General features: G+C 34.2%; 1 protein-coding gene across 1 annotated transcript in view; it reads right to left on the bottom strand.

Annotated features, from left to right (window-relative positions):
• Positions 1-22,919, bottom strand: part of LOC115218019 (neuronal acetylcholine receptor subunit alpha-10-like) — a 127,709-nt gene extending 104,790 nt beyond the window's left edge. Inside the window, exon 1 of the mRNA XM_029787768.2 lies at positions 22,857-22,919. The gene's annotated coding sequence lies outside the window, so the exon portion shown is untranslated. The remainder of the gene's footprint in view (positions 1-22,856) is intronic.
• Between the last annotated feature and the right edge of the window lie 453 nt (positions 22,920-23,372).

Here is a 23,372-nt window from a genome sequence, read left to right on the forward strand (position 1 = left end):
CTGCAAGAAAATAGGTAACAAAAAAATGCATAAAGAGAAACTGCAAACACTGTGTGTGTTTCCTCTGGCTTCCGCATGTATAGAATTACTTAATAATAATAAAAATCTAAAAGATATTCAAAAGAGGGGGAAATATGTTCTACGGGGAATTGTTTAGTTTCTATGAATAGAAGTCTGGACAAACAAGTAAAATATGTAAATATATTCCAGCGTTAAAACCCATCTAAAGTATTTTCTATTTTAAGAACGGAAATAATGAAATGCAATGGCACACAAATTAAATAACTTCTCCCTCTCTCTTTCTCTTTCTCTCTCATTCACCCCTGTCTCACTTTCTGCCCTGACAACAATATATGATATTCACTTAGTATCCAGTAATGGTAGAATTTTATAAAATGGAGACATTGTGGCCTCATTCGACGTAAGTTACGGCGAGTTCTTAATTTAACGAAAGTTATCAGTGAAAGCAGTCTATGAACAGGTCACTAAACTATCACCTGATACAATCAATTTTCTCTCTCTTTCTCTCTCTCTCTCTCTCCTCCGACTCGCGCACGTATATAGGTATATATATATATATATATATATATAATATATATATATATAAATATATATATATGCATATATATATGCATATATATATATATATATATATATATATATATATATATATATATAAGGATGAGAGCGTTATTAAAATACCGATCATATCAAGTGGCCAGCATGGGAATAAAATCCTCATAGGTAATAATAATTATTAAAATTATAATTAAGGGTTTCTAAAAGATACCACCATGCTAGATATAGCAGCCAAAACTGGACTCTAAAACCCTTAATTATAATTATATATATATATATATATATATATAGTTCAAGTTTACAGAAAAACAAATGAGAAAGACAGGTGTAGAAACAACAAGCAAGTGTAATAGTTTGACGCTCGGGAAAACTGGAAAAGTCTTTAACGTTTCGAACCTACGCTGTTCGATAGAAAGGAATAAGAGGAAATCGATAGAGATGTGTGTGTGTGTATATATGTGTGTGTGTGTGTGTGTGTGTGTGTGTGTGTACACGATGGCAGTGGACAAATGAAAGAGAGTGGCAATCAATACATTCAGTAGGGTTTCCATATAATTTTAAAAAACAGCCTGGATCTTTCTCCTGTATCACGGTGAGTGTTCCAGTTGATCCGATCAACGAAGCAGTCTCCTCGTGAAATTACCGGGCAAGAACACAATTCACCGGTTATCAAATTGATGATGTCACAATCGTGGAACGCACAGCCTACCCACAGATCGTTACATATATTAACTATTAACGGTACAATTCGACTCTATTCAGCTTGAAGCTTTCCTTGGCTCGTTCATTGAATCTCACATGTCACGACCGTTTTCTTGTCAAGATACATAAACTGAGGGTTTAACTTTTAAGCCGAAGGGTTAATAAACACTTACAAGTAGGGTGTATGTCAACATTATTAGGGTGCATATTTATTAACATTAACGAGGAAATGATTCACAGTAACTGGAAAGCAGAAAGTTGTAGTTTGCTCAACTTCTTCTGGTGTAGGCGTTCGAAATCATTGTCTACATTTTCCTCGCAAAGTTTAACATGTATGTGTGTGTGTGTGTGGTGTGTGTGTGTGTGTGTGTGTTGTGTGTGTGTGTGTGGTGTGTACACGATGGCAGTGGACAAATGAAAGAGAGTGGCAATCAATACATTCAGTAGGGTTTCCATATAATTTTAAAAAACAGCCTGGATCTTTCTCCTGTATCACGGTGAGTGTTCCAGTTGATCCGATCAACGAAGCAGTCTCCTCGTGAAATTACCGGGCAAGAACACAATTCACCGGTTATCAAATTGATGATGTCACAATCGTGGAACGCACAGCCTACCCACAGATCGTTACATATATTAACTATTAACGGTACAATTCGACTCTATTCAGCTTGAAGCTTTCCTTGGCTCGTTCATTGAATCTCACATGCCACGACCGTTTTCTGTCAAGATACATAAACTGAGGGTTTAACTTTTAAGCCGAAGGGTTAATAAACACTTACAAGTAGGGTGTATGTCAACATTATTAGGGTGCATATTTATTAACATTAACGAGGAAATGATTCACAGTAACTGGAAAGCAGAAAGTTGTAGTTTGCTCAACTTCTTCTGGTGTAGGCGTTCGAAATCATTGTCTACATTTTCCTCGCAAAGTTTAACATGTATGTGTGTGTGTGGTGTGTGTGTGTGTGTGTGTGTGTGGTGTATGTGTGTGTGTGTGTGGAAGTGGCTGTGCGGTAAGAAGCCTACTTCCCAACCAAATGGTTGTCCACTGCATAGCTCCTTGGGCAAGTGTCTTCTGCTATAGCCTCGGGCCGACCAAAACCTTGTGAGTGGATCTGGTAGACAGAAACTGGTAGAAGCCTGTCGTATAAATAAATAAATAAATATATATGTGTGTGCGTGTGCGTGTGCGCGTGTGTGTGTATGTCTGTATTTGTATGTCTGTGTTTATCATCCTACCATCGCTTGACAACCGATGTTGATGTGTTTACGCCTTTGTAAGCTAGCGGTTCGCTAGAACAGACTGATAGAAATAAGTCCAGGGATCGATTTGTTCGACTGAAGTCGGTGCCACAGCATGGCCACATAAAAGAATAAAAGAATATGTATATATGCATACGCACATATATGTGTGTTTGTGTGTATGGGTGTATGTATCTCTGTGAATGTGAGTGTGCGTGAGTGTGCGTGAGTGTGCGTGAGTGTGCGTGAGTGTGTGTGTACGTCTTCATTTATGAATAAAAATACCCGGCATGCCCTGGGTGCATGGTGGACAGTAAAACGTCACTGAATTACCCTATTTCTCTCGGAGAACATTTAAGAAAATCCATAAAATTGACTTATATACACAAAGATAAACATACATAGACAAGTATATGTGTGTGTTGTCTGTGAGTGCCTGTGTGTGAAAATATGCATGTATACACAGGCACATTAAATATATATATATATATATATATATATTATATATATATATACATACATACATACACACACACACATATGTATATATATATATATATATATATATATATTATATATATATATATATATATATATATACCGGAGTAAACACATAAATGTGAAACAAGGTGGAAAAAAGAGTACTCAAATACTAGTGGTAGAGTAATATGCTTTATTTAAAGCAGCAAAAACTGTCCGACGAACGGCAACGGGAAACTCAGAGTAACAGGTTTTGTTGAATTTTTTGCTGCTTTAAATAAAGTATATATATATATATATACATACATACCTTAGCGTCTATAAAATTAAATGATAGATGATTGGGTTGTTCCTATACACGTAGTTAAACACACATAAACATAACGGAAACAAGTTTTTTTTTAAATTATTATAGAAGTTAATATTTTTTACATAGTTGCGTTTACATACCAATACATACAGCGTGCCACCGACAAACACTCTCACACACAGACAAACACACACATACACATACATCCCTACACGCATTCATTACTGGTATTCCATGCACTTAAATTGTCTCGAAACCTTTAGCTCCACCATTGCAGGCAACTACACGCGCATGACGTAACACAACTGCTCATACGTTCGTCCGTTATAACACTTAACGGAAGCAGTTTAATTTCTATCTCCGGTTCAACTCTAATGTATTCTCGAACTGACTTCATATCACAGGGGATCAATGATGTTTCGTCAAACACTCTACAATAAACTTCTAAGGCAGCCGATATTCCGACAGTTTAACATCAAAGAATTTTCATTTATTGAATTAAATACGGCGTTTAATGCATTACATTAGCATTTTGTTGTATTAAATTGGAATTTATTTATTTCTTTTATTCAATGATGAGTATTTCTCTGGGACGTGCTGCAAATTTTATCTCCCCAAACAGCACGCCGCTAATACGGACGCAGTGTGTATAAGTACATATATGTGGGTATGTGAGTCTACATACGTATACACGTCCACACACACACACACATATATATATATAGGAGTGAGTGTGTGTCTAAGACAGTGTGCATGCAGACTTCGATACCTTCCTATTTGGGTTTGAGAAAAAAAAACGGTAGCTCTATAAGAGGAAGTAACTTAGACAAATTACTTAGCGCTTCGCTAAATCGATAAAATGAATAGAAGACTAAGTTCCCTAGATGATGTAATTCACTAAACATTTCGCAGAATGTTGCAGGAATAAGAATAAAAGAATACACGAACACGCACACATATTGATACGTATACCGTACACACAAAACTGTACATATAAAAATATCATATCTGTTGTTTTCTCTATTTTGTATTAAAATACGATTTACTTGCTAAATTATAGACTATAATGCATTTCTTAGTATTTTCGAATGAATAAGAAAATACTACAGTTCGGGTTAACTAATATATGAACTACTATATATGATATCGGCAAATATGTTGTGTGAATTTAGTTCAACAGCGGCTGATGAGGTGAACACTTATCTAAATATGCAGAAGGATTTCCAGTAACTTGCAGTAAATATTTTACAGTAATATAAGATGGTATACCTGATGTACATTCTTTGCATTGGATTGAATCCTTCCGGCATAATATCATAATACTGAGATGTTGAGTCGTTGAGCATTTTCCGTGATTATATATGCAACATATATACAGTGAAATTGCACCTGATAAGATTATGTGGTCCTCCCTATTATATAAATGTGAGTGTATGACTAAATGCGTGTATGTGTGTGCACATATCCGTGTATACGTATGCATGTATGTATGTATGTATGTATGTATGTAGTATGTATGTATGTATGTATGTATGTATGTATGTATATTTGCATGCTCTAAGCAACCGAGTACTCATTTCGTGATGTTCAGAATTCGTCATATAACTTCGAACATTTTCACTGACAGCTTGAAAAAAAGACATAAAGATTTAGAATTTTACGAAGAATCTCTGCGTGGAATTCAGAATCGCCTGCTACCATTGCGTTGTTGAATTCTATGTCTTACAAAATGAACTGAGAGTAGATATTTCAACACCAACATTAACAAGTGTTGAAGTTATGCGAGAAATAAAGCAACAACTACACCAACAACATCAACATCAATAAAATATTGTAATAAAAACGTCAGAAACAAGAAGGAAACATAATGAAATTGTGCAACATCATTTAAGAAATATTCGCTCTCGTCTCGTCTAAAATATTCGTGCTTTGTTGAATTCGCCTCGGGAGTTATGTATTTTAATGAATATTTCTAGTTTTGAAGGCTACAATAAAATAAATGCCGTCATCAATTTGAACAGAACACGAAGAATGATCAAAACACTATCAATCACAAATTTTTTTCTCTAGATTCCATCTTGAATAAATTTAAATGGAACAACTTTCAACAACATAGAATTCTTGTGTCAGTTTTCTGCACCCGATTTCTCAAGAGTTTTGCTTTCTTTTTCCATTATCATCCCTGTGTGTGTGTGTGTGTGTGGTGGGTGTTGAGTAGGGGTGAAACTGTTCAAACACATTTTATCCCCGAGATGTCATAAACATTAACTCGAAACGGGAAGTCATCGGAGGAGAGAAAAAGAAATGTAAATTTAAACAACTCAAATAATTCATTGGTCGACAAAGTGCAGCATCAGAGAAGAACTGAGGCCGATCTAATGTATATTGGGTTCATACTTTAGCACAAGGCAAGCAATTTCGATGGAGTAGGGAATGTCGGTTACATAACCCTAGTGCTCAACTTACTTTATCAATATGTATAGAATGAAAGGCAAAACTGACCTCGGTGGAATTTGAACTCAGAACGTAAGGACGGACGAAATGACACAATTTTGCCCAGCGCCGTAAATTCAGCCAATTCGCTGCCAGCCATGTAATAAATATTAAAAACAATTATATAATTATTATTCAAAATAAATTTTAAAACAGAGGAATTTCCACTTCGTATACGTGAAGTAATTAGATGTGGTGCCTTAAGAGATTAAATGATTTGAAGCCCCATAAGCTACGAGGAATTGAATTGAATTCTTATTTATGACAGGCTGACTGAGGCTTTTGAGAACTTTTTAGCATTAGACATAGGATCGGGGCGAGTAATTAGACACAACCAATTCTTACCTTGAGAGAAAGCAAAGTCAAACAAAAGAAAAATTATAACATTAATCAATGTTGCAGCTAAAAATATATGTGAATACAAATAGCTTGATCTAAGAATTGAAAGCTCGTTAAGAAGTCGATTGGTTAACAGAAAAGATGTCTCGTTTTACCAACCTATGCGCAATATTATAGAAACTCTTAAAATCTTACGTCAACGTAAGGCCTATAATTTTCAGGGAAATTTCTAATCTGGTTGTTTTATGTGTTTTTCAAACGAACAAATGACGTGAACAAAGTCGAGTACAAACCAACATTTAAATTCTGCCATTAAAATAATATTCCGGACACGGCTGGAAAATTTTAGAATTTTGATTAATCGTCGTTGTTTAGAAGATAATTCTGTTTTATTGTTCTTATTTCTTTATGACTTTTTCACGTTAGGAGAAGCATGACATCACAGCGTTTACAATTCCTGTCGGAGTGGTGAGGTAGTACCTCGTAAAACAGAGGCGTAGTTCAGCTGCTTGCAAAACACTAAAGGACCAGATGGAGGGAGTTAAAAAGAGGGCGAGTTAGGCCCCCTCCGTATAGAATAAACAGGGCAGTTATAATTATAATTCACAGTTTGAGACATGTTTATGTAAATATCATTTTGTTCCCATAGACATTATAGATACACGTGAAGTGTTCACGAAAAATATGTGTATATTTGCTGCTAAATGTCAGTGAATAAAAGCAAGGATTTGTTTGAAGAAAATATTAAGCGTAAAAAGGTTTAATATTCATTCTTTCTCCAATTATATGATGTAACTTAAATAATCTGCAGCAACAAGTTATCGAACCAGGGTTGTGTTCGTGTGAGCAACCTCTACGTTCTACGGATGTAACAGGTGAATATCCAGAATATAAAGAAGCTGGGAAAGGAATTGTTTAATCGCCATCGACGTATACGATTATGGAAGCTATAGCGATGAATATATGGACTCTCTTCGTACACGTTCCTGTGAAACTGCAAAAACAAACTTTGTTATCTTGTTTATGTGCTCAAAATTCGCTAAGAAATTGATGCTATTTTCTTTCCAAAGACACATCTTTCTATACTGCGAAAGAATAACTTCATCAGTTGAAGGTCGTTAGATTTGTTCGGAAGAGGATCGATAAAATAGTAGAATGTTACATTATTCTTAAGAGAAGAGAAGTGTGAATGTCTCTTTGTCGCACCTTCTACTAAAAGCTGTTACGTCACACCTAGAACAAAATGTGTGCAAACGTATCTCTGTTGCACCTTCTACTAATTACTGTTATGTCACGCATAAAGACTTACACCAAAAGACTTACATTTTTCCTGGTAGGTGTCTCCTCGCACATAAAGCAAGCGATGTAAAGGAATATATTTGCTGCAGATTCCACTGAAAAGCCATTACGTCACACATAGAACAAGATATATACAGATGCATCTTTTTTCTTACACATTTTACCGTAATATATTCTATCAACTGTGACAAATCAATAACCTAGATGTTGCTTCCTGAAGATAACTTTTCATTGAATCATAAAAATAAATGACCGCAGAATTAAGTAATACTCTGTTATACATTGAAACAGAGAATTTCGTCTCTTTTATGAAAAAGTAAGAAAAAAAAACTATTATTTCCTTCACAACTAAACGAAATAAAGTGTCAGTGAGAATGAGACACAGACAGAGAAAGAGCGGGAAGGAGGGAGGAGAGAAGGAAAGGGGAGAAATAGCAGAATTTTTTTTCTTGCTGGAATCTATTCCACTTTTCAAACAATCTACCAATTGGTAATTCTTCAATTCTTCTACAGTTATCCTGGATCAGTTGTATTCTATATTTGAAAACGATATTGATTTCAAATAGTTACATACAAAAATAGGCAATTTTCGATGGAAAATCGTGTTGGAGCAGGCGGTGAAGATAGGTAGGGCGGTTCGCATTCCGTTCATTCTTTATTCATACATAACAAATGTTTAATTGTCTCCGAATTCCTACTGTAAATCAAAAATGGTACTAATATAGCCGGAGGCATGTTTTGTAAATCTAAAACATCATACACACACGAAACAATAGATAAGACTAAACATGGAAAACAGGTCGATATCATGGAATAAAGTAATGGATTAATATCCAAAATAATAGTTTCTTATTTCTGCACCAACGTGTCATTGTGTGTTTCAATTACTAAATTAAAGAGGCGTCATTTGATGATCTGCGGCATCGGAGCAGATGGGCAGGTGCGTGAAATGGAATTATAAACGGATGCATTGTTCGAATTGTCAACTGTGTTGGGTGGGATATTGTCAGGCGCGTAACAAGCGTGTGTTTGTTTATACATAGGTACCTACATGCATACATACATAGATATATACATGCATATAGATACATACATGCGTACATACATGCATATATATATATATATATATATTATATATATATATATATATATATATATACATATACATACATACGGAGAAATGGATAGATAGATAGACAGACAGACAGACAGATACATATATAGATTGATAGATAGATAGACAGATAGATAGACAGATAAAGAGATAGATAGACAGATAGAGAGATATACAGACAGATAGCAGACAGACATACAGACAGATAGATAGAGAGAGAGATAGATAGACAGGCAGACAGACAGACAGATAGATAGATAGATAGATAGATAGATAGATAGATAGATAGATAGATAGATAGATAGATAGACAGACAGACATATATGTATGGGTTCATAAGCGAAATTAGACGATGTTATACTTTGTCACAAAAATTTGCACACACAAATATGCAGACACACAGACATACATGGATACATACATACATACATACATACATACACCCACACACACAGACACCCACACACATATATATATATACACACACATACAGAGAAGTGGATAGAGAGATAGACATATAGATAGATAGATAGATGTGTGTGAGTGTGTTTGTGTGTGTGTAAGAGAAAGCGAGAAAAACAGATACACGCATTATGTGCGCATTCACAGTTGTCCACATGTACATATAGACACATTCTTATACACGCATGAACACCTGCGTGTGTGTGTGTGTCTGTGTGCGCACGCATCCCTCCTTCCTGTCATCAACCACAAATGAGGAAGCTATAAAGCTATCGCTTATGTTGTCATTACATGTCCAATCACACCCCTGTGTAGGGGTTGGGTAGAGCATGCGTATGTTCCGGCTTGCGGAAAAGCGTTGGTCGATCTGAAACCAATTTTGCTAAGTAACTGTTCATAAGCTAGGCCACGTACCTGCCTTCTGCTGGGCGCTCTATATTCCACTGCACTAAGTGGACTTGATATCGTTCAAACCTCTATATTAGAAGATTTAGCTGTTCCATAGCAGGACTAAATAATTTGTAAAATTCTTTTTCTTTGTGTGAAGCATTGAGAAATTTGAAAAGAAATCGCTTTTATGAAGCTGCCTAAAAGAAACAGAGCTATAAATTGCAATTTCTACCTCAAGGCGAATAATATTTATCCAATTCAAATAAATTGAAAGAGATTAATTACAGAACTTTGAATCAAACATCCGCTGCATGCCGAAGGGCTGCGTCATTCCTACACCAAGAAATCCTGAGAATAGCTTTGTTTAGAAAAACGAGAAAGTGGATAACTTTGACTTACTTTGCACATACAATACTGTTGTCTATCACTAAGTTTCACTTGTATTTTTCACATCTTACTCTTTACGCCACAAATCTCTGAACGTTCACTACGGTGTTTGCTGTCATATCTTCATTCAATTCATTTTTTATTTCTATATCTTATATGAATGTTTGATATTTTTTTAATGTTTTACGAGCACGGCTACAGTACTCAAATATATTCCTCATTGTTCCATCAGCTTTTCAAAATTTTGTTTTACTTTGGCTCTTTGCAATAAAAGATGGGTCCGCATGGTTAAATGTTTCCCGAAGTTCTCTCCTCTGAATATCGTGTAACCAGAACCTATTTATGTCGTTACTTCTCTTTGCTTAATGTAGGAAAATCATTATTTCTGATATTCGTTTTCCCTTTTGTACTTGCTCATTGTTTAACATATGTGGCTGAATGTGATTGGTCTGATTGGTTTCGTTTTGCCTTCTTGTTTTTCTCAACAGATATTGGGCGCGGCTTTTTTAATGGTAAATAAGTAACGTATTTACTTCGTAAATCTGATTTGATGTGCTTCCATTCCATGACATGGCGATGTCATATCAGGATAAATAGCACATGATCTTGCAGAAGAAGCCCCGTTAGAATCTTCTATAAGTTGAGTAGCCCATCCCTCTCAAAAGATCCCTGAATATAATTGTTTAATAATGTTGAACGAAACACCCTTGTTTCCAAACATAAATAATTCAAACCCCATCGTCAGAACTGACTATTAAATCTGTAGTATTAAGCAGAATATTTGCTGTAGCCCATCTTTTATACCAAGACAAGGCAAGACGTTTACTTGATAACACTTCCAATCAGTATCTCTTTTTCTTCTTCTTCTTCTTCTTCTTCTTCTTCTTCTTCTTCTTATTCTTCTTCTTATTATTATTATTATTATTATTATTATTATTATTATTATTATTATTGTTGTTGTTGTTGTTGTTGTTGTTGTTATTGTTGTTGTTGTTTCACTTTGTCACAGGTTTTGTTGAAGCTCCTGGAGTCCTTGTTTTACTTCTCACAACACTCGGTATTGTTTGTTCAGATATGTTCTGTGAGAGCGGACAGCAGCCTAATGTCAGAGGTAAGCAAGTTTGTATTGCAATATATCACCTTTTTTATCTTCTTTTCCTCTGCTTTATGATCGCTTACAGGTTCACTTCTCCCACGTTAATACTGGTCATATATTACGACCAAATATTTTACGTAAATTCTATTTTCGTTAAGGTTCAAGCCAAACATTTTCAATCGATAGAAACATTCTGTTCTGAAGTATATTTGACAAACTTCAATCCTCAGAGTTAAAAGTGAATTATAAAGAGACCATATTGGAGCCAACATGTCTTTTATCCATCCAGATTTTTCCCATTATTAACGGCAAATAATTGTCATTCAAGTAAAAAGAAATAGCCTAAAATATGAATGAACGCTGCAGCCATTGCGCTACGTGAGGTTTAAATAATTCTATGCACTAAACCGTAATGGCTGCCAGCAGGTTTGTATGTCGTCTGCTTTTGATTTCTTTCTATTTTACTCTATTCAAATTGTCATTTTCTCTCAAACCATTTCAGGTGCTGTATTTATTTTATTTTATAATTTCTCTTCGGTATCAAGCATTGTATTATATTGATTTTTTCATTTCTTTTATCAGAAACTGCGAGGTAGTTCTAAGTTGTGAAATAAATAACCAAACGAAACAAACTGCGTTCCACATTGTCCATCATTTGTACAGCTTGAAAATGTGTCTCGGTTTGTGTGGAAGTCACTTACGAAGGCCCGGACGGAATATATATTACAAGATGGAAATAAACTCTTCATTATGCTGACTTGTATCGTACTGACGCCTTTCGAAAAGTTTCAAATGTCACTCAGTAAAATTTTCCTAAGTGTTCCATCAGATACGAAAGTGAGATTGAAGTATGTAGTCAAAGGAGAGCAAATAGCAGTTGAGATTTCATTAATATTGACATACTAGAAGAATAGATGAACGAATAGGAGTAGTAAATAAATAGTAGGAAATTTGCAAACCCAGCAGATATAACGATCTGTATCTTCAAGTAGAGGTTAATAATTTATACTAAAAGGAACGATAATTGCCAGAGAGCAACCGTTTTCGATCTGTTCATATTATATAAGGATCAACTGCTAAACGCTGTAATAGTTTAAATTTTTGAAAAAAGAAAATCCCCATTCACTTGACATGCATATATATTTTTGTGTGTGCATGTGTATATATATATATATATACATACACAACGACCTCGAACCCACAAGAGTAAAAAAGAGAGACAGAGACAGGCAGAAACAAGGAAAATGCCACTTGTATTTGAATACAATGCAAATATTCTTTAAAAAAGCTTTTCATTTAATTTTTCCAAAATTTTATTTTTTTCAATACTTACAGTTGAAAAAGTCTCAATGACAGAAAGCAGTACTGAAATATTTTTTATAAGATTATTTTAGCATTTTCTACCTTGACTTTTCTTCCGTATATATATATATATATATATATATATATATATATATATATATATATATATATATGCTAAACTGCTGATGACCTAACAGGTCACAGGTAATGTCTAAACTTCCTAGCAATGGGGTTTTATTTCGTGGATTTTTTTCTTTTCCAGGTTATTTCGCTTCTTTCAACGAATGTGACATGGAGATCACGCGTAAACGACTCCTTTCCCCAGAAATGGAAAGATTTGGCTGCTATTTCTTGCACGCCCTGCTATCACGTAGCAGATATTTCAGGTCCGTTATCGCAAATAGCTGTTATGTGGGAGAAGGATGTGCTAGAAATAGCAGCCAAATCTTCCGCGGTGAGATACGTTGAATGCACGCGGAAAAAGACCTGTGGAAAAAATTAATTTCACACCGAGATACGAACGGGTCTTTTACGAAATATTTACTGTATTTGTAAAAATCATTTTCACTTTAAAATATTTTTTAAATATGCCCCCAAAATTTTTTGCAATGGTATTTCATTACAAATAACTTTTTAAAAAACATTAAAAAAAGCAATAAAGAAAGCTAAAATATAAATACTTACTGTACAAACAACATACGTTTTTGAAATCACATTCACTTAAAAATATTTCTAAATGATTAAAATATTGTGTTTAATAAAAGTGAAAACAGAAACATTTACTGTAAAAACAAATCGTATTTTTCCCTCGTCCAATATGTCTAATCGAAATATTTTCCCATTATCCATCGTTTCGGGTATTTAGTCCCCGTAAACCCCTAATATTTCAACAATCACTTCACCGATTTACGAACGAGGAAAAGGAGTAGATGTACCTGTTTCAGAAAGTAGATCGAGATGGTAGAGCTTAAATTTTGAATATTTGTCTTTGAATCTGGTTTTGGATGCACTTCCGTTCTCCTAATCAAAGCGATTGTGTTTCATTTTAAACTTTAAACCATTCATTGTCGTATCTACACGAGGATAGGAACTGGCGGAGTATTGGTCAGTTCTTGTGAGCAAGTCCCAACTGGTCCAGCTTCTCTCTTTCTTGGCTTGTTTCTCTTTGATAATCCGTGGATTATCAAAGATACAGAAGATGAGTATTAACACAATTCCACATTTTTGCTTTAGTTTGGTGATTGTTGAAAGAAAATGGATGCTATATTCGGGAGTTCTGCTATAGAAACCATGTCCAGAGTTTTCTTTTAACTAAATGCAAGGTTCAACACAACGGTATCAGACAATAATATAGAAAATAATTATTATTGTAAACGATTCAATGAGGGTTTCTCTGTCTCATCTCACTGCCTGCTAATCAGAATCCCCGAATCATAAACAATTGGTGTAAGAATTTCGTTAATCTGCAAAAGAAAATCTGAATAATCAGCTTTGGTACATTTTTCATTCTACATCTGGTCCATCAGGTATGAGCGAAGGCTACACACCTCCACGACGACGACGAAGATGACCACCACCACCTTCACCATCAACAACGACAATGACTGCATAACTGTTTCTTATCTACTTATTTTATAATTTTAAATTGGGGCAGAAAAAGAGAGAGGAAGAAGTGTAAATAACCGTGTAAAATGAGATACTTATGTAGATTTATCTGGTCGATATTCATTTCGGAGATGCCGCAGAGTGTTGGACGAAATAAGCATGTGAACGGAAAGCGAAAGAAATGTCTAGAAAAGAGTGAACGGAAGAAGGATTTACGGGAATCGCTTCGTCTGAAGTCTAGACACTTCAATAGGAGAAAACGAATTATATCGAATACGCAAAATGCTAAAGAATAAAGTTTAAATATGTGTCTGTTCACTGTTGAATAATCTGATAGACTCTGTACATATACATACGCCGCAGAGTGGGTGTAGGTTACTGCAGATAGAAATTTCCTTTATTCTGAAAAATCTATTACTTTGGGCGTTTCATTCACCCTTAAATAATATATGAAAAGAAAATATCGAGTCTCGCTACTCATAGAGAATGACAACAATTTGAAATATATAAATGAAACAAATAGAATTCACGAAAGAAAAAAAACAGTCTTTTTCTGATAAACTCAACGAATATAATTCGAATTATCGTTAAAAATCTGCTTCCAAAATATGGACTCTCAGAGAATGCTATGACATTTTCAAAATGGAATAAAAATGACGCAGCTGTTTCCCCGAATCGAAGATCGATACCTCCACTGCCTTATTAGATATTTTATTGAAAATTCCAGATTAATAAAAACGTTATTATTGAATACATTTATACCATTCTTTAATATACATTTATGAATTATTCCTGTATATATATCGTTGTGTGTGTGTGTATGTGTGTGTGTATACACGTATGTATATTTAAAATATATTTTCAGTAAATATACTCGAGTGTGTGCACGAATACATACGCAGACACACTTACACATACACATACCGGAATACGCACGCATCCACATACATGCACATAGTTGTATGAACATACGCACAAACACGAATACGTACACAAACATACACACACACGCACACACAAATATATATATATATATATATATATATATATATATATATATGCGTGTGTGTGTGTGTATTCATAATTTATTCCTCAAAATATGCGTAGGTTAATAATACGTGCATACGCACGAATATGCATGCATATATGCATATGTTGAGCGCGCATATATATATATATACATTTATCTCTTTACTTTCTCTTTCTGTTTGCATATATATATATATGTAAATTTATATAAATATATACATATACATGCGTATGTGTGTGTATATATGTGTACGTGTGTGTGTATGTTTGTGTGTGTTCATGGAATTTCGTTAAATATATTGATTAAATAATGGAATGGTTTCTAAATGTTAGAAATTATATTTTTGGAACATATACTCTAGCTATTTCGTTCGAATCACTGAAATGTATAACATTTCTATAGATATCCAATACACTTGCGGTTGAACAGCGTAACCTTTATTGATTATAAGCATTGCAGATCGAAGGGATTTTAACGATCTCCAACGACGATGGTCACATAAATATCATAGCGTACATTTATAAAATGCGATATGCATGTAATACATATGCGTACGCGCGCATACACAGATACATACAGGTACATATATATATATATATATATATATATATATAATTTCAACAATTGAGGGTAAAATTAATTAATTATTAATCAATTTCACCAAGTATTCAGTATGCAAAGGGACCATTTAAGGCGAATTCAAATTATTACATTATATAAAAGGGCTTAGTAAAATAAATTACTTTGCCGCATACTGAACTCATTAGAAATAGTAGCTAAAAAAACCTTTTTTAAAACTATTTCTAATACTTAAAGAAAACCTCTCTCATATAGTGTTTGCTCAATTCAACTCACGAAAGTATGGGGGTAAAGACATTAAAAAATCAAATGCAAAGGTTATTTGAGAACGTACGTTTCAAGATTAGTCAACTCGACATTTCTATCATCAGCTCAGAACTCCTTGGTTTGGATTTGAAAACACTGAAAGTGGGAGCATACCCTTTCGGCTTCTTATCGCTTCTGAAGATCTGCTCGAAACTAACAGTGCCATCAAACTCAAATATGCAAGCGAAGAATTTCTGCTCTCCCCTTTCCACCAGCGTGAGTTAAAATCAGTAAACACTATGCTTTTTCGGTAAAATCCGAGGCATTAAATAGAGAGAGATGAATTATAATTTCAACAATTGAGGGTAAAATTAATTAATTATTAATCAATTTCACCAAGTATTCAGTATGCAAAGGGACCATTTAAGGCGAATTCAAATTATTACATTATATAAAAGGGCTTAGTAAAATAAATTACTTTGCCGCATACTGAACTCATTAGAAATAGTAGCTAAAAAAACCTTTTTTAAAACTATTTCTAATACCTAAAGAAAATTGTTGAAATTATAATTCATCTCTCTCTATTTAATGCCTCGGATTTTACCGAAAAAGCATAGTGTTTACTGATTTTAACTCACGCTGGTGGAAAGGGGAGAGCAGAAATTCTTCGCTTGCATATTTGAGTTTGATGGCACTGTTAGTTTCGAGCAGATCTTCAGAAGCGATAAGAAGCCGAAAGGGTATGCTCCCACTTTCAGTGTTTTCAAATCCAAACAAGGAGTTCTGAGCTGATGATAGAAATGTCGAGTTGACTAATCTTGAAACGTACGTTCTCAGATAACCTTTGCATTTGATTTTTAATGTCTTTACCCCCATACTTTCGTGAGTTGAATTGAGCAAACACTATATGAGAGAGGTTTTCTTTAAGTATTAGAAATAGTTTTAAAAAAGGTTTTTTTAGCTACTATTTCTAATGAGTTCAGTATGCGGCAAAGTAATTTATTTTACTAAGCCCTTTTATATAATATATATATATATATATATATATATATATATATATATATATATGTGTGTGTATATATATATATGTATATATATATATATATATATATATGTATATATATATATATATATGTATATATATATGTATATATATATATATATATGTATATATACATATATATATATATATATATATATATATATATATATATATATATATATATATATATATATATATATATATATACACATGTATATATATATATATATGTACGAAATAACCGGAGATAGAAAAACATGTGTAGGGATTATCGGTTTAACACGATGAAATATACATACATAGATATGTATTTATCATGTGGCGGAGCAGACTATCAGATGATGCAATATACTGCTTATCTCAATGCATTTTGCATAGCTTTAGCTTCCGAATGTGGCCATCCCGCTGGCTATACGACTAGGGCAACATTATCACCTGATCGAAAGAATATTCCGTCGCATGGTTACCCATTGATTTCGGAATGGATTGGAGAAACGTGAATGAAGTATATTTTTTCACAAGAGCACATCATGCAGTTGGTCTGGAAAGCGAAACATCGTTTACCAGCTCGTGAAACCAACATGTCTAAGCATTAAACCGCGTGTGCGTGTGTATGGGTGTGTGTTCGCGCGCGCGCATGTGTATGTGGGTATATAGACCGATAGAGTAAGATAGATATGCACGCATATATGAAATAATAAATTGAGAGCTTATATATACATACATGCATACATACATACATACAAACATGCATGCATACGTACATACATACATACATACATACATTCATACATGCATACATACATATATATACATACATACATACATACATACATACATACATACATACATACCTACATACATACATACATACATACATTCATACATGCATACATACATACATATATACATACATACATACATACATACATACAAACATTCATACATACATACATACATACATACATACATACATTCATACGTACATGTGTGCGTTTGTACTTGGACTTTTTGTTCTGCTTAAGAGATAAGATCTATCTTCGCCTAATGGTGTCACTTGTCTTGTTGTTCATTTGTTCCACGAAGGCGATACACTAAAAGACTGATACAGTACATTTATTTCTTCTGTTCATTACCGTTTTCTGGGCAATTCAATCAAAGCTATTCAAAAACTTTGCACTCGTGAATGGTTTTAATTGAGGTTTTGGCTTGCATATTATACCAATCGTTTGATAAGATCGGATTCCACTCCGTACACCACTTGATGTTGGGTAACTTAGGGACAAATCCCTAATTGTGATATCCATTAAACTCTTCGAAAATCTGCATGGGAGAATTTGTGACACAAGAATGAGGATTTCCAGTTTGAACCATGTCTGTTTTTTTTCTGAGAAATTGGATGCGGTTTGCCATGTTCCAATAAAATAACGAGCAAATAGAAAATTGATGAAAGAAACTGAGCCGGGGCAAAGGGTTTCATATTTAGGGACTCAATACCGTTAACGGCAGTGAGACCAAGAAAGTCCGATGCGGAGCTGAATTTCAGTTACTACTACTACTACTACTATTACTACTACTGCTACTACTACTACTACTACTACTACTACTACTACTACTACTACTACTACTACTACTACTACTACTAGGCGTCATTGGAGCTTTTACACGGTTTGGTAGAAATAACGACCCGATTTCTTTGGAAGTTTACCTCAAACTTTAAAACTGTGAATGAAGGACTTTCAGATATACTATGTCGTGAAAAAGAACAAAGAAAACTGGACTCGCACGGTTGTTACACGACTCAGTATAAATTTGGAAAATAACAACTACAACAACTACTGACCATACTCATAATGCTGATGATGTTGATGAGGATAATACGAAAATCGAGAAGGAGGATGTTGCTGCTGCTACTTCTGCTGCTGCTGCTTCTGCTGCTGCTGCTACTGCGTCTGCTGCTGCTGCTGCTGCTGCTGCTGATGATGATGATGACACCTTTGTTAATGGTTGCTTCGTATGATGTCACACAAACGTGGCCTCCATTCTAGAAATCGAATCGGAGGGAAATATGCAGAACCTTTTCCCTAGCAGCAGATTCTTCAAAAAACCTCCTCGTACAGATGAGAGTGGTGAATCAGGAAACAACGGATTAATTCTACCTTCGGAAAGAAGGGACAGTTTAGCCCAGCAGATTTCTACAAATTTTATGTCTTTCAAATGTGAGCCACAACACATCGAGGAACTCAGAGCTATGGTAAAATAATTTTGAAATTGAACCTGAAACGATTCTGTTCATAAGGAATGTCGTCATCGATTGAAATCGTGGTACCCGCCATTCTTGCCAATCATACTATTACATTCTGTAAATCATCGATTCATCCTGGTTTTCTGAAGAAGACCGTGAACGTTCCTTATATATGATAAATAATAATATAATACATTATTTCGCGAAAAATATCTTTTATCTTCTATCTGTAAGTCGATAAGAAAACAGAGCAAATTAGCGGAACAGAAGTTATGCTTTACCATTATAAGAGAATTTAAGCTTTCTATTAATGAGGTTCGAAATTGAACCAAACAAGAAATCATTTTGGCATCAATCATCGTTACTTTTGACTAATCTTAAGGCATTTGAAAAGAAGCCAAAATAATTGCCTGCACATAATCCCTACTTACCGAAAAGGTGAAAATTTCAAAGGTGTTTTGTTAGCGAATGTAAATCAAGATGTTTCGGTACGTGTCTAGATAATGCGCGCCATGCTACAGGAAGTTGTACCGATTTCGTTTTCAAATTATACAGTTTAATTACCTCTTTAAAGAATCTATAGATGCATCTAGCAAGGAGCCCAATAGCATAATAGCTATTAATGAGGATATTCAAGATAGACATTCCGTGCTCTTTGTTATATATGAAATAGCAGCTAATTCTACAAATTAATACAAATTTTCCAGGATTGGTGACAATGATTCCTACGTATAGTAACAATATTAAAAACACTCCAATAATTTACTTGTTAATGTTTCCCTAATTTTCAAACCAAATTCTTTGGTCAATAGATGTCGTTTATTCATCCAAATAAAGACACCCAGAATATTAAAAATGCAATTTATACCTGAAAAAAATATTCCATATATTTACATATAAAAAAACAAGTATTGAAGAATAGACAGGAATTAGCCCCGAAATGCTTGCAATATCACTGGCAAGAGTTCAAATATTCCCCTAGGGAAAGTTCTTTAATTAAGTATTAGTTAGGCTGGTGATTTACTTGGAGAATATTAGTGGATATTCTATTAAAAATTTCTAACACAACTCCATTTTTCCTAGATGACGACTTTATCTTCAATCCCTTTATTCCCCCTAAAATACTTGCTTTCTTAGTTCTTACCATTTAAATGGTTCATATAGTGACTCGTTCTGGACTTCTTCAACCAATTATTCTCATTCAGGTGTAAACATTTTCCCATATAGAAAACTCTCTTGTATATAGTGTAGGCTATTACCTACATATAGAGCTAAGGTGATCAAGACTAACTCTGCTTTCACTGTGGTTGGATGTAATCTGTGGAGGCGCAATAGCCCAGTGCTTAGGGCAGCGGACTCGCGGTCATAGGATCGCGGTTTCGATTCCCAGACCGGGCGTTGTGAGTGTTTATTGAGCGAAAACATCTAAAAAGCCCCACGAGGCTCCGGCAGGGGATGGTGGTGATCCCTGCTGTACTCTTTCACCACAACTTTCTCTCACTCTTACTTTCTGTTTCTGTTGTACCTGTATTTCAAAGGGCCGGCCTTGTCACTCTCTGTGTCACGCTGAATATCCCCGAGAACTACGTTAAGGGTACACGTGTCTGTGGAGTGCTCAGCCACTTACACGTTAATTTCACGAGCAGGCTGTTCCGTTGATTCGGATCAACTGGAACCCTTATCGTCGTAACCGACGGAGTGCTTCCATAAGGATGTAATCTACCATACCGGGAACCACATGCCTGGTCTTGGGAGTAAATTCTTTGTATGTCATATTTTAAAATCCTAAATGACTTAGCGACCGATTAATGTCTTTATTTCTCGCAGAAATTCTTTCTGTCCATTTTGCTTAAATTTAGTGGACCTAGTTTAGTATTTAGTTTTTCAGGACTCTACTTTAAAGATTAGTGTCACAGTGGGATTAAATTGATGACTGATTTTATTGTCGTATCATATTTCTCCCCAATATATAAGCAATCATGAACACTCAACTCAAATGTCCCACACATGAAATACACCGTCAGAAACATTATATGCAATATCTATAATTAGCAACAGCCTGAAAAGCGTTGCAAGGATTCGGTTAACCAGGAAGAAATATGAATGCAAGCAAACCAAGCGCATACAATTGGACGCCACCTGACTAGATATACATGAAGCAGAAGCATATGTCGGGCAGAGGTTTAAAAAGAATATATTGTATAAAAGACTACGATAATAGTGTGAAAGTATAATTCTCCATCTACCTATGTACTTATATGCGTGTGTATGTGTGTGTATTTATGTATCTATATATGTGAGAGGGAGATTATGTGAGTATTGATTTCTTTAATCAGTGTAAATCATATATATATATATACTTCAATATATATGGCCCTACATTGTTTGCATATAAGTATGTATGTATATATGTAGATATATATATATATATATATTGTGAGAATTTACAAAAACAACAAAGGACAAAGTCGGGTGTGTAAACAGCAAACATATGTATTATGTGAGAATGTATTTTACGTTTCGAGCCTACGCTCTTTTCGACAGAAAGGGACACAGAAATAAACAGGGAGAGGAAATAGAAAAAGGTTTAGTGCACCGCGTGGCACCTTCGGCAAGTGTCTTCTACTCAAGCGATTGTATCTGAAGAAATGTGCTATGGAGCACACAGCCGTACATGCGACTATACAGTACAAACATACACACACGCACATACACACATATATATATATATATATATGTTTGTGTATATATATACTGTATATATATATATACTGTATAATAATGGGATTGTTTATAACAATATCATTTATGTATTTATGTAGTATATATATATATATATATATATATATATATATATATATATATTATATCCTGCTTCCATTTCCTGAGCGCCTATTAATGATAATACTGTAATTGTTCCATTGTTGTTGTTTTTTTTTTTTCCCGTTTGGATTAAAATTATATATATATATACATGCGTGTGTTTGTATACACATATACGCATATACATAGATATTGACATATAAATGTAGCGTGGTGTGTGTGTATGCTTATATACACCTTTCTATAGCAAGTATCAATATTTGTGTATTTGCTTTAAAGGTATTTATTGTTCCCATCTTTCAGAGAAGAACGTCAAAATCAAAACCAATCTATGCGCGACAAACATTACACATATTTTCCAATCAAATAATTTTCCTGTGCTTCCATCGATTACATTGATTTCATAAATAGATCAAAGAGCTGCCGACAGAGAGAAAAGTACAATAACTGGGTTATTATCGTGCTAAGTCTTTGTAAGCTATATTTAAGAAGTTGCTTCATGTTTTCATAAATATGTTATAGAGACAAACAAGTGGCACACATTCTAATCAGTTTCGAATCTGTCTATCAGTTTTCAATTATGAAATGAATGGATGTTAATTCACTGTCTCCGAATCCTGACGTTCTTCTTTGGATTTTCCGCAGGGGGTTGAAGGGCTAAGAATGACGGTAAGACATACAAGATAATTTTCAGTGTGTAATTATAAGCACACACACACGCACACACACACACACACACACGCACACACACATAGATATATATATTGTGAATCTAAACGAAGAAGAACAGTAAGAAAAGACAATAACGCGAGGACGTGGTAAAAGTACTGTATTGCGTGGTTACATTTTGATATATATGTGTATATATATATGTATATATATATATATGTATATATATATATATATATTGTACATACAGACATTCAAAATGATACGTATTCACTCACTTATCTGTGGGTATAGACATATTTTCAGCTATTTATTGTCACTTAGGTTTATATACGAGGATATTTTTTTCTGATTTCATCTCACCTCTTACGAATGATAGAAAGCCTATATATCTAAGTAAGAATATACGAGGTGTGACTTACCTGCTGTCCGTCGCAGAATAGTGGCCGTATATGATTCATTGTTATTTGTTTCTGTAGTGATATCTGTCGATAATATATAAGAAGAAAATCATGAGAATTTAATAAATACGAATATATATACATATGTAAAGAAACGAGTGCATGCATAGATATATATATATATATATATATATTATATATATATATACACTTACATACACAGACTATTACAAGCATACGCACAGACACACACTCATTTATATATGTATATATACAAAGTATGGAGGTTTATATATATACGCGTGCACACACACACACAACACACACACACATACACACACACATATACAAACACACACACACACACACACATGTATATATGTAACTAGTAGCACCAGTGTCTGAGAAGGTAAAAAGTCTACCCAAAATGTTTAGAAACGTCATTATAAAAGATTTTATAAAGATTTTTAATAATAATATTTTTTTCATCCTTTATACTGCAAAACTGTATTTCATGAAGACTTCCAAATAGATATG

The sequence above is a fragment of the Octopus sinensis genome, linkage group LG12 (genome assembly GCF_006345805.1).
Source record: "Octopus sinensis linkage group LG12, ASM634580v1, whole genome shotgun sequence".
Taxonomy (NCBI): Eukaryota; Metazoa; Mollusca; class Cephalopoda; order Octopoda; family Octopodidae; genus Octopus; species Octopus sinensis.